Raw genomic sequence first — 13862 nt, 5'->3', positions numbered from 1 at the left:
CCTACCAGGTTTAACCCAGTTTTAGGGAACCCCTCCACCCTTGACCTCTGCCTGGGGAATGGCCCTATCCTCCTCGCTAATGTTACAACAAGCCTGTTCATGGATAGTGACCATCTTCCTGTTGTGACTTCTTTCCTAACAGTTCCCCCTCCCCCTTCCCAGTCATGCAGATCCTATTGGTCTTCTCCACTCAGTGTCTGTTTTTCACCCCAACAGATCCACATTAGCTGACCTGTTGGATGGTTCTACTGCTCCCAGCCTGGCTTCCAAAGCAGTCAACCTTACCAGGACCATGATCCATGATGTTGTAAGTAATGAGGAAATAGCCAAACCTAAGGTGTCAACAGAAGAAATTAATATGATTCATGATGTAAGTAATGAGGAAACCTATGATAGACAAGTTGTGAAATACCAGGAACAATTGAAAACAAAATTATGTTACAGCTTCTCCCAAAATGTAGTGAAAGTAAGGACCTTCAAGTTTTGAAAACTGCTAATAGCTTGTTGTGTAAGTTAATTGCAACATTAGATGCTGGCACGAGTTATCCACCAAACAACAGTAACTGGCCTGTGGATGTGACAACTGTTTCAGAGCCAGGTAATAAAAAGTGTGTTAAGCAAGACCGGTTGTATTCGACAAGGAAGAGAAAACGAGAAAATATAGGTATGTGCTTAAAAAAGCCTAGTTCAAAAGCAAGATTAATAATTGGGGAGAGTCTTGCAAAGTCTGAGTCTGATGTAAGTGTTCCAGTACTATCAGAAGGTAGAATAGACGATGAACATAGTTATTGAGGTATTAAGGTCTAAGGTGTGATCGAAAAATGTGTCAAGTTAAAGGTGTACCTATCTCATGTCTTTCTACCATAGTCCACAAATTTTTCAGTAACCCTTTGTATTAAAAGCAATGCTAGTGTATCAAGGTAAAAAAAAAAGTAGATGCTTTTGTCTTATGTATTGAATCCTATGTCCACTGAGTGGTCTGTTTACTTTAATGTTTGAGGATTATTATATTAACCAAAGCTGGGTATACTTGTATGTAGTATGTAATTCTGATATGTGTCTGATATGTGGTTTTTGGCACTGGCCAAAGGGAAAGGATAGTGTCAAGGAAAAAGTCGTAGATGCTTTTGTATTATGTATTGAGTCCCATGTCAGTGAGTGGTTTCCTTACTTAAATTTATTTTGAGGATTCGGTATTATCTCAACCAAGGCTATACGTACTTGAATGTACCATGTTCTTCTGGAATGTGTCTGATATGTGGCCTTTGCCTCTGGCCAAAGGAAAGGATAAAACAACCTATTAAAATGAGCATGTCAGGATTGTCATCGCAATTAGCAAAAGTTTTTGTTACATAAGGAGTTTGTAAATATATCATTATTGATGACGCCTTGTTATAATTTACCCCTATTATGCACAACTTACCTCTCCCCAGCCCCACTATATCTTCTATTTCATACACCTAGTTCATTCGGTAATGTATCTTCCATCTGTTTAGGTAGAGGTGTATGTGTGCAGCACGCCTTAAATAGGGAGAAATGGAGAATGTGCCAGTCACAGAAAAAGAGGTAAGTATTAAGTATTTCAACACCCTCTTTTCTGGACGAAACTAATTTTTTTACGGTAGATTTTGGCTTGTTTTTAATTAAGTCACCACTTGTTTTTGGCGCAACTCAACCAAATTTTTTTTATTCCCCCCAGAAACTAATGTGATTTACACCAAAAATAACTAGTAGATTAATTAAAAACAAGCCGAAATCTACCAGAAAAAATTAGTTTCGTCCACAACAGACAACCAAACCTAACCTAACCAACCTAACCCAACACAAACTAACCAACCTAACCTAACCCTAAACCTAACCCAGTGTGCCCTCTGGCTTTGATGCGGGTTGATGTATCGCTGCCGACTTCTGATCGCTAAAAATGCAATTAAATTTTAAAAATTCTGTGTCGCCATTATAAACAGAGTGCGCCTTGTCAATATGGGGTTCAATTTACTCGTAATGAGGAGCTCTATCTCATGAGGTGGGTAAAAACACCAAGAAGAAAGTGGTGAAGTGCATAATGAATACCGAAAAATGTGGGGTAGTGATAGGTGAACAGGAAAGTTAGGTTGATAAAGATTTTTATTATATGCCTGGGGACGAGTTGCAATTAACTTACACAACAAGCTATTAGCAGTTTTCAAAACTTGAAGGTCCTTACTTTCACTACATTTTGGGAGAAGCTGTAACATAATTTTGTTTTTCAATTGTTCCTGGTATTTCACAACTTGTCTATCATAGGTTTCCTCATTACTTACATCATGAATCATATTAATTTCTTCTGTTGACACCTTAGGTTTGGCTATTTCCTCATTACTTACAACATCATGGATCATGGTCCTGGTAAGGTTGACTGCTTTGGAAGCCAGGCTGGGAGCAGTAGAACCATCCAACAGGTCAGCTAATGTGGATCTGTTGGGGTGAAAAACAGACACTGAGTGGAGAAGACCAATAGGATCTGCATGACTGGGAAGGGGGAGGGGGAACTGTTAGGAAAGAAGTCACAACAGGAAGATGGTCACTATCCATGAACAGGCTTGTTGTAACATTAGCGAGGAGGATAGGGCCATTCCCCAGGCAGAGGTCAAGGGTGGAGGGGTTCCCTAAAACTGGGTTAAACCTGGTAGGGAGGCCAGATGGAGTGAGGAGGGAGAAAGAATTGCTGTCTGCCAGGAAACCCGATAGCAACAGACCTCCAGTTCCTGGGAGTGAACCAGAACAGGTTGCAGAGGTTTCGCCACTTTCTGGTTCAGCTGTTTGCTAATCTCGGTCTGGTTACACCTCTGCATGCAGACACCTGTCTGCTCCTTACCTATGAATGCTCACCAATGAAAAGATATTTGGGATATATGTATCAAGTGGGGTGTTGGTTTACATACATCAGGAAAAGGACTGGTCCTCATGTTGAGTAGTCGCTTATTTGAATGTGTTAAATTAAAAAAAAAGACATGTAAATGTGTTTTGTATAATTCTACCTAAGGACAACAGTATAGGGCTACCTATGAATAAAATTATTATTTTTCTTACTTGTTTTAATTATAGAACACGGCCTAAATGACTCTCGGTCTAATGGGATCACAGCCTAAACAACTCTCAGCTTAAAGAGATCACGGCCCAAATAACTCTCGGCCTAAAGGGACCACAGCCTAAATGACTCTCGGCCTAATGGGATCATGGTCTCTACTTAGCTTTGGGGTGCTCCATGACATAATGGTAGCGTGTTTGCTTCACAACTGAGCAATCCCATGTCAATTCCTGGGTGGAGCAAAAATTTCTTAGGTGTTTTTCAGTACCCTAAGCCTGTGCCCACCCAGCAGTGATGGGTACCATGTGTAAATCGGGGTTTCTGGCCCATATCATGGGACTAGGTATCTTGGTGCTCTACACCTATGTCCCACCGCGTGACAATGGACATGCCTAGAGACCCAGGGTCATCCTGACCCAGCAATACCAAACTACTATATGGCCTAAGTTGCCTAGCACATCAAGTCACACAAGAAAGCGGAAGAGTTATGGTAAGATCAGTCTAAACATTCCATTATCGAAACATCTATAAAGAGCGAAACGTGCAGGTATCGAAACCACACTGTATTAAATCAAATCCCTGTTAGGTAGCAAAACCTCTTGTGCAAACGCTACGGGTGGCGAAACCTCTGTAAAGGTAGGTAGGTAGAGGTAATAGGCCTGTAGACTACACATTAAATTGCACTACCATAGGGAGGTCATATAGTGTGAGGGACTTGGGACTTCAAGTGAGTAGTGACCTACGCCCCAAGGAACAGTGTATTATAGCTAAAAATAAGGCCAAGATACTGGGTAAAAGTAATTAATAACGGAACCACTGATAAAAAAAAGGTAATAAGAATTAGTAGCCAGGACAGGACTAGTGGTACCTAATGGGTATAAGCTGGAAAAACTTAGATGCAGGACACACATAGGTAGATAGTGGTTCACAGACAGTGGTGAACGACTGGAATTTGTTAAGTAAACATGTACGAAGTGCTGAGTCACTAGGTAGGTACCTTCCTTTAAAAGTCGCGGTAATTGTTTATAATAAGTCCGCGTCCCCATTCTCTACCCACACACCCCCAATCCCTCCAGCAAACTTGGGGAACTGTGGGGAATCGGGGTTTTGGGGGGGGGAGGCATATATGAGTGATAACCTAACCTAACCGGGGGGCTGCGCCCCCCTGGACCCCCCCCGACAGGTTGCTAACCTAACCTAACCTAACCTAACCTATCCGGGGGGCTGCGCCCCCCTGGACCCCCCCGACAGGTTGCTAACCTAACCTAACCTAACCTAACCTAACCGGGGGGCTGCGCCCCCCTGGACCCCCCCCGACAGGTTGCTAACCTAACCTAACCGGGGGGCTGCGCCCCCCTGGACCCCCCCGACAGGTTGCTAACCTAACCTAACCTAACGTCACAGTACCTTTTTTTTAGCGCTGTACGCCAAACGGAAAAGACCCAAGAAGAGAAAATCGTGTATTGTTTACATTCATTTACGACAGAGCTCTCTCTCTCGACTTAGAAAAACGTGAGACGCAGCACATTCCCGGAGCTATTACAGCCATACTAAACACGTCCCCCTAAAAATGTTTGCATCTACGACATGGCCTCAGTGTGCTGTAATGATTATATAAGTTTTATTGTTGTAAGTAACGCGGACTTGTTATATAGTATAGCCAAAGTCGCTTGTATGAGAGTACAGATAGGGATGACAGGTGGGATTAATAATTATAGGCTAGAGCGAGGGGTCGGGGCGGAAGGCTATCCAGAGGTTTCGTCACCAGCTGGTGTTCGCACTCCAACCAGTTAAACTAAGGCTATCCTCAACCAGTTAAATCTGACATTCTCCTGCGTGTGGGGGGCTGCACCCACTACCCCCGCCTGATTCAAGATAAATTAATCTTCATGAAGTCGGGATTAGCATATTCAAATGAGATGATTAGGTACCGAAACTAATGCGCGATCGAACACCTATAGGTGGCGAAACCTCTGGCGGAAGTACCTACAGCAGCAAAGTTTCATGCACAAGTGTCAGCCTTGCTATTTTTATTCCTACCTAATTTGCTTCGGCGGTACATATACTAAAATTGGGGTGGTAATAAGTAAAGAAAACGCATATAGCAAGGCGGTCAGCCAGTCATGTTATAAGTTTTATATTCCACTAATTCTTTCATACCCTGTCTATCCCCACTTGAAACAAAATGATATCATTCTTACCAGGTGTGGGTGAAGATGAACAGCCACTGTTACAGGCTGTGGTGGAGGTATACCATGTCGGGATAGCGGCATCAGGTCATCCCTCTCTACCGTTGTGGCGGTGCCGCGGTGGTATTACTACTGTAGAACGTGTAGGCACTGTTGAGTAGTCTCTGCTATGATATCCCGCCAGGTTTTGTTTACAAATGACGTCATCGAGAGCTAGAGAGAGATGGGAGGCGAAGTGAACCAATCACAGACGCGCTGCTGAACAGCCAATCAGATGCGTCGGGCGCCAGAATGAGCCGCCTGTCTCCAGGAGCTTCCGCCGAGAAGTGCCCGAGAAACGACAAAACTACTCTGCATTTTGAGACTAAGAAAAGAGCATGGAACGTACATCAGAGTACTCCTCTCATAACCATAAAACCGTTACAAATATTTACTTTTACTCAAACTCCATTCTTTTTGGGTGATGTTTGTTACAAAATAAACAGTCTCGTGATGCGTGGCATCTAGCCGAGAGTCGCTTGTTGGGTACTACAGAGAATTTGCCAAGTGATCACTGTATGGATAGCTAATTCAGTATGCCACGACCTTACAGCACCACCTATGACAAAAAAGCCCACCTCAAGATCACCCACCCACCACATTGACCTAGGGCATTCATGGTGGGTTGCGCTATGCCACCACCGCCTACAATTAGCTCGAATTAGGCGTTTTATGGCGAGCCCTTTTTAGGGTCCACCGTACCACAGCCACGACTCGTGAAAGCCTAAAAAAGGGTCTGCCCACGTTCTCGGGTTAAGGAGGGCGCCCGGGGGGGTCCCTCCTGGGCACACAGTACAAAGGAACACAAAGGAAGAACAAACAACAGCAGACCTGCTGGTCCTTACGAAGTTGTTTGTGACAAGCTACACTAACTATCTAATCAAAGGTGGAAGATGAAGGACAGCAAATGCGAAGGCTCCTCCCCCCCCCCCCCTCCCACCAGCCAAAGCTGTCAGGAAAGGAAAAAGAACCATGCAGCATAGAAAAACTGCATGGAATTTATGTAGGAAAGAGGAAAGAACTACCATTACTGCTACCACTAACCGGGCGATAAAAGTGGACAAAGACACCAGTATTCGAAAGAACTTAACGTTATTATGACAATGAGTAATATCTTAGTTGCTGGTTGGATTCAAAACACTTGTCTAATCTATTCTTGAAGGCCGTAACTGTTGTACTATCAACGACATCACAAGGTAGAGAGTTCCAAACATTAACAACTCGATTGAAGAAGAAGTGTTTAGCTTCGTGCGACGAGAATCTTTTACCACTTATCTTCAAATTGTGATTTCTTTTTGTTCTATTTGATCGATCAATTGTAAAGTAATCTTCCGCATTAATATCACTGAATCCTTTAAACATTTCAAACACTTCTATTAGATCGCCTCACATTCTTCGTTTTGGTAGGCTGAATAAATTTACTTCTTAAAGCCTTTGTTCATATGACAAATTTCTCAACCTAGGAATCATCTTTGTTACTCTTCGTTGGACCCATTCCAACTTTTCTATGTCTTTTCTGTAGTAGGGAGACCAAAAATGTACACAGTACTCTAGATGGGGTCGAACCAACGAATTATACAGTTTTAATATTACTTTTTCTGATTTATTATTAAAGACTCGTCCGATGAAGCCAACCAATTTGTTTGTAATTATAACTGCCTCTGAACAATGCTGACCGGGCTTTAAATTGTTATTTTTTCCGATGTGCAACACTTTACATTTGTCAACGTTAAATTTCATTTGCCATTGATTGGCCCAACGTGCAAGTCGATCTACATCTGATTGCAAAGCTTCTTCGTTGAGTGTCGCAGTAACTTTACTAGCAATTTTTGTGTCATCAGCAAATTTTGATACTTTGCAAGTGAACCCATCATCGATATCATTAACATAAATTAAGAAGTGCATGGGGCCAAGCAATGATCCTTGAGGTACGCCGCTTTTGACATCAAGCCAGTTAGATGTAACACCGTTTAGAACTACTCTCTGTTTCCGCTCAGAGAGCCAATTGTGAATGTTACCCGAGATACCGTGCGCCAGTAGTTTGCTGAGCAATCGTTGGTGGGGGACCTTATCAAATGCCTTTTGAAAATCCAGATATATGATATCTACTGATCTGCTTTCATCGAACACCTCAAAAATATAGTGAAAAAAATCAAGTAAGTTAGTCAAACACGAACGTTACTACGGAAGCCATGTTGCGAATTATTTATTATATTACTTTCTTTGAAGAATTTCACCATATTGTTGGGAATGATAGTCTCCATTAACTTACAAACAATAGATGTCAGGCGAATTGGTCGATAGTTTCCTGGATGAGACCTGTCCCCCTTTTTGAAAATTGGTGTGACATTTGCAAGTTTCCAATCCGACGGAACTTTTCCAGCTGTTAAAGATTTATTGAATATGATGGAGAGCGGTTTACAAATTTGATGTTTGATTCCTTTTAAGACCCTAGGGGTAATTTTGTCTGGACCAGGAGCTTTGCTTACTTTAATCTTTTCAATTGTGCGTAAAATGTCACTTTCTACGATGAGCACGCCACTTAACATCTTTTCGGCCCTTCTAACCTCCGGCGGTTGAGGTGATAAACAATCTTCGTCAGTATGTCCTATGGCTTTGAAATTTTAGTATGCTGTTTGTTGGTGTAAGTGTATGACATTCTGTGAATTTTGTGAAATTTGGGTGAATGTGTAGAGGAGACTCAAACAAAGCATAAAATCTTATTTTTGTTTCACAGACTTTAGTTGAAAAAAATATACCATAGAAACTTTGTGTATAGATCTACATTTATCATTTTGTAATTTTTTTCATTTTTTGTTCTGGCTTAAAAAAATTGAAATTCATTTTCACTAATAATTTTCTCCACTTTTTCTCCCGTTTTCTTTTTACATTTTTTAAAAATGTACAAAATTAGAAAAATTGCCGTTTAGTTGTAGATTATATTGATACCTTACAAAAGACTGTCAGACGTTTTGTCGATTTTGTGAAATTTTTTGAAGTGTAAAAAACAAATTTTCAAGATTTTGGCTCCTTAAGATTTTTTTTTCCATTTCATGTGTCTTGCCATTTGTATTCATTTGATTGTCATGAAATGTTCACATATGATTGTTTATACCTTGTTCACTTACTGGGCCGCCAGTGTGCTGAGCAGATGTTTCACTTGTTGCATATTGGTACATCTGTGGCCCGAATAGCCCTTTCTATAAACTTTTACAAACATGAGTATATAAACAATTTGTGGGTAAATTTGTATTTATTATGACTGCAGATGTGTTGCAATGGTACCAGGTAATAAGTCCAAAATGATAAGGTAATAAATATATAGCTATGTAAAGGCATCCAAAATACATTTAAAGCTTGGTGACATTTTGCTTCCAAATATAAGCATTTCATTATGTAACAGTAATCAACTGTAGAGGCAAATGCCCCTCATATCAAACAACGTAAAAAAAAAAATCCTAATACATGAAAATCTTGCTTTCATAACAAAAAAATAATGCTCCAGATCACTACTTACTAGTACTTGGAATATTAGATTATCCCAATGGTTGATTTATTATAGTGTATTTTACTGAACTGTAGAGGGAAATACCACTCCGCAAATAACGTAAAATAAAAAAATTCCTGATAAATTAAAATTTTGCTCATAACAGAGAAGAAAATAATGTTCCCCATCCTGCTCTTCATCTGTTTCTAACTCGTCACTTTCCTCGGAGAGCTCATCATCTGGGTCATCTGAACTGACAAAAAACCTGAATCATCTGAATCACCAGATGAGGTATCCGATCGCCCTCCTTAAAAGACGGTCGGGTTCATTTCTGTTGAAAAGGAGGGTAAAAAAAACATTATTAATAGTTTTTTTTATGTACAGCTCATCAGAATGTAAGATATTGTATCGACACAAACTCGTATAATAATCATAAAAACTAAACCAAATAGCAGAACAAGACTATATCGTCAGTACGTCGCGAACTGGTACATATATGCGCCAACCCATGCCTGGTACATTGGTGCACCAATACGCGGCAGAGGGAAAAAATATTAGTGGTCCGCGATTTGGTTTATATTTGTGCCGTGGATTTTTACACTATAATACAGGCTATCCTCTCATAATGATACATAACTCCTCTCTCTGCAAAAGTCCAACGGACACTGGCGTGGTGGGCGCCATTAAAATTCCGCGGAGCAGGCAAGAGCGCTGAGTTTCCAAACGCGATTAATGTGTTAACAGACCTTAAAACTATCAAGCTTGCAGCTTTGGTCGCTGGATATTGTCCATTTACGTGTAGTTCTGTCTTAGTATTGTTACGGATATCGCTTCAGATTTATTTAGGTTAGTTCAAAAGACATATTTATCAATGAATATATTATTGCATTAGCTTATTATCAGTACACGCACTATTTGCCTGACCCGGTGGCCTGTGGCTTGCCTTCGGTGCACCCACCACCGCCCTGATCCCTCCCACCAACTTCAGTTTCCTTAGCAGTCTTTTTTTTTTTTTTTCAGCACATGACTTTGTGTCCCAATGTCCACCACTGGTGTTAGTGTTGAAGTGAGGCATCGAGACAGTTGCTGTGGTCAGTACTTGTTCCGTCCCTGCTGCCGCTGACTTCAGGACTCCTTGGTGCATCCCTCGCCTTGCCTGCTCAATTGGTCACTGAGTGTGGCTTTGAAGCAACCTCGCCGCCTTCTCCAGCATCTCTGAGGTTCCTCAAGGCCAGCCAACTCCTCACATCCAGAGTAGTGTTGCAGTGGAGGCTGCAAGGCGGGACAGCAGCTGGAGTGGCTGGGATCAGCAGGAGCAGACTGCTACTGGTGTGAGGTTCAGGAGTGATAAAAAACACCACCAACACAACCACCACCAACAACAACAACTGCTGGCCTCTTCATCCACAAAGGGGGAAGTTTGAATTTCAGAAGTGTGAGAAGATCTGAGAATGAGAGCAAGTTTACTGACCAAAGCCAAGAGTGTGAGAAAAGACATGCAGGGAAGGATGACCTCAACAAATACACCCACACACTCTGGTGTAAGACCTCATGAAAGTCAGGAGTGTGGCAAAAGGTTTAGTAATAGGAGTAACCCCAAACATCACACCCTTACACACACTGGTGCAAGAAACCATGAGTGTGAAGTTTGTGGGAAATGTTTCAGTCAGAAGGGTACCCTCAACACACACATCCTTACACACACTGGTGAAAGAAATCATGAGTGTGAAGTTTGTGGGAAATGTTTCAGTCACAATGGTAAACTCAAATTACACACACTTACACACACTGGTGAAAGAAATCATGAGTGTGAAGTTTGTGGGAAATGTTTCAGTCTGAAGGATACCCTCAAGAAACACACCCTTACACACACTGGTGAAAGAAATCATGAGTGTGAAGTTTGTGGAAAATGTTTCAGTCGGAAGGATACCCTCAAATTACACACTCTTACACACACTGGTGAAAGAAATCATGAGTGTGAAGTTTGTGGAAAATGTTTCTGTCGGAAGAGTAAACTCAATAGACACACCCTTACACACACTGGTGAAAGAAATCATGAGTGTGAAGTTTGTGGAAAATGTTTCATTCGGAAGGATACCCTCAAATTACACACTCTTACACACACTGGTGAAAGAAATCATGAGTGTGAAGTTTGTGGAAAATGTTTCATTCGGAAGGATACCCTCAAATTACACACTCTTACACACACTGGTGAAAGAAATCATGAGTGTGAAGTTTGTGGAAAATGTTTCAGTCAGAAGGGTACCCTCAAATTACACACTCTTACACACACTGGTGAAAGAAATCATGAGTGTGAAGTTTGTGGAAAATGTTTCAGTCTGAAGGGTAACCTCAAATTACACACTCTTACACACACTGGTGAAAGAAAGCATGAGTGTGAAGTTTGTGGGAAATGTTTCAGTCGGAAGAGTAACCTCAAATTACACCTTGTTACACACACTGATGCAAGAAGTCATGAGTGTGAAGTTTGTGGGAAAAGGTTCAAACTGAAGAGTATATTGGACAGGCACGTCTTCAGACACTCTGGTCATAAAGGGTTCAAGTGCGATGTTTGTGGGAAACGTTTCATGACTAAGGGTGAGATTGTCAGGCACATGAAGGTCCACTTCTCCTGAGGTGCTGTGCTGATTCAGTTCTGCTGTGTGTGTGAGTGCAAGTGTTTGTTGTGGTGGTGTTACAGGGCTGTGTGTAGCACAGAGAACAGAAAATATTCATCTGTTGGAACAAATGGTGACTGTGACGGCATGATCTGTTATTCACTTTCCACCCCAGGCTTCATGTGGTTGGTGGGTCCTGTGAAAGGTCTGATCTTTTTGGTGACTGTGCTGGGCTGGCTGTTGTGGCCTGGGCTTATTGGTCAAGTGTGTGTGTGTTAATAGTAATAATATAGTGTATTTGGTCTTACCAGCCGCTAAGCTAAAAATGTACACATTATAAACACATTGTAAAGAACAGTAGGTAGGGGTTCAGGGATCTAACACATCAGTGGGAGGTTGGAATGATAGTGGTGGGAGGGTTGAGTGCAGTGTGGTGGTGCCTGGGAGGGGGAGGACATCCTCTTCCTGTACACCCCATTCTCTATCCTCTGCAACTTTTTTATGTCTGTCTTTGTGATGTTTATTATATTTACCCGTACAGGATGGATGGCAGTGCAACATTTTTCCAATAAGTCTTTCCTATTAACATTCTTGAACAGCTCTTTTCAATTCCATTGTATGTCATATTTGCTAGCCTTCTCGCTTTCCTGAACATTTCTTCCTTTTGCATTTGAAAACAGTTCCTCTTGTCATTGACTATTATTCCTAAATATTTAATTCTATCCCCAACACTAATGACCCCTATATTTTCTGGTTTGTTTTCCATATTAAAAATGATAATATTGCTTTTCTGCTTATTTACTTCCAGTCCATATTCTTTAGCCATAGTCTCTATCTTCTCTATCACCTGTACTGCTTCCCCTACACTATTTGCCAAAAGCATGTCATCATCTGCAAAGAAGAGTGAGGTAATCATGAATGCATCATCTTTGTACCCACATTCTAGCTCCTCTAGCTCCTGAATTATTTTAAAAGTAATCATCTTAAACAGTGTAGTTGAGGCAGTACATCCCTGTCTAATCCCACTGGTCACTTCTATTTCTATCTCCTCCTCTTCTTTATCTATCTCTATCTTAGTTCTATCTTCTACATAAACTCCTGCTATGAAGTTAATTATATCTGGGTTTACCTTGCTATCCTTTAAAACTTCTATTAACTTATCTCTTCTTACACTGTCACAGGCCTTTGCAAAATCTATCGAGATTACTATCAATGGTTTCCTCATCTTATATGCTCCTTCTACACAATATCTAAGAATAAATAGGTTGTTTTCTATCCGGCTTCCCTCTGTGAATCCTGCCTGTGTATCCTTACCTATACCATTTATCCTAATGTGGTCTTCCAAGCTAGTTCTAATCACAGCCATCATTAGCTTGTACCTTACATTCGTCAGAGCTATTGGCCTTAGTTCTTTAACCTTTGGTCTACACTTCTTTGGTAACATGACTGTCCTAGAGTCCCTCCATCCCTCTGGTATCCTCCCTGTCTCTAATACTGCCCCAAGGTCTTCAACCAACACCTTCCGTAATACTTTACTTTTGGCAAATTCTTTGTACATTTCTGGCTTTATTTTGTCTGTTCCAACTGCTTCTTTATTCTTTATTCTATTGATACATTTAATTACTCTATCCCTCAATGTTTTCATGTCTTGGGGTCTTGGTCTTGGTCCTGGGTGTCGGTATTACACCAAGGCCATCTAGCGAGCCGACGCCAGCTGCTCACAGTTTCGTTCAGCTTTCCTGTCTTTCTTTTATATGTAGTCGTTGTTTGAACATCGCACGTACGGAGCAGCACTTGCGACCACAATGGAGGAATTAGGACCAAATGGTGAGATACGACCGGTTGAACATACGGCGCCAGGAAACCATGTACCGAATGACAAAGGAAAATGGCGATTCTCCTGCTGGCAACGTGATGAAAGCACGTCCTCACACCAAAGAAATGCTGCCAAGTCATACTCACTGAACGATCTGTCTCGTAACATGGACGTTATCACGCATCACCGAATAAAAAAAACTTCTGTATATAGTGTCTTTGTGAAGTACAAAGGCTAATGTATACTCACCCCCCAAAAAAATTCCTACATGTCGTCACACCTGGGTCAAAATGGCCACTTCCAAAACTTTATTTAACAACAAAAATAACGTTACTGGAAACGCTGTGCCGAATGGCACACGGGACACTCATACCAGAGAAGTGAGAAGGAGCAGAGGACTGTGATACCCTCTCCTCAACAGGGCACCCGACGCACTAATACATGCCCGTGAATGAGTTGAAAAATTCGGCCAAGGTTAACCACAGTGAGCGCGAGTTTCAAAAACACCTTAATTTTTGTGCCAAACGGCAAACGGTTTCCATTCTAGGGTTAAGCAGTATAGGATATACATTGTCAGGTCCGGGGCTTGTATTTGTTTTAAGGGACTGGAGAGCTTTAAGGGCTTCATCGGTAGTTATTACAAAGT

The 13862-nt window shown here is 41.5% G+C and overlaps 1 protein-coding gene and 2 long non-coding RNA genes across 7 annotated transcripts in view; 1 reads left to right on the top strand and 2 right to left on the bottom strand.

The window, feature by feature from the left end:
• The window catches only part of LOC126987397 (zinc finger protein 418-like), a 60650-nt gene that overhangs the window by 21602 nt on the left and 25186 nt on the right, over positions 1-13862 (top strand). The window lies entirely within an intron of this gene.
• Positions 9807-13862, bottom strand: part of LOC126987398 (uncharacterized) — a 54448-nt gene continuing 50392 nt past the window's right edge. For all 4 annotated transcript variants that reach the window (XR_007740875.1, XR_007740874.1, XR_007740877.1 and 1 more), the window contains one exon: positions 9807-10330. This is a non-coding gene — a long non-coding RNA (uncharacterized LOC126987398). The remainder of the gene's footprint in view (positions 10331-13862) is intronic.
• On the bottom strand, positions 10829-11273 carry LOC126987399 (uncharacterized). The gene is made up of 2 exons (XR_007740878.1): positions 11134-11273; positions 10829-11049 (listed from the first exon to the last, which is right to left on the bottom strand). It is a non-coding gene; the product is annotated as an uncharacterized LOC126987399 (long non-coding RNA).

Source organism: Eriocheir sinensis, chromosome 64 (assembly GCF_024679095.1).
Source record: "Eriocheir sinensis breed Jianghai 21 chromosome 64, ASM2467909v1, whole genome shotgun sequence".
In the NCBI taxonomy this organism is placed as follows: Eukaryota; Metazoa; Arthropoda; class Malacostraca; order Decapoda; family Varunidae; genus Eriocheir; species Eriocheir sinensis.
Note: the sequence above shows the minus strand (reverse complement) of the source record. Positions and strands in the feature narration are given on the sequence as shown.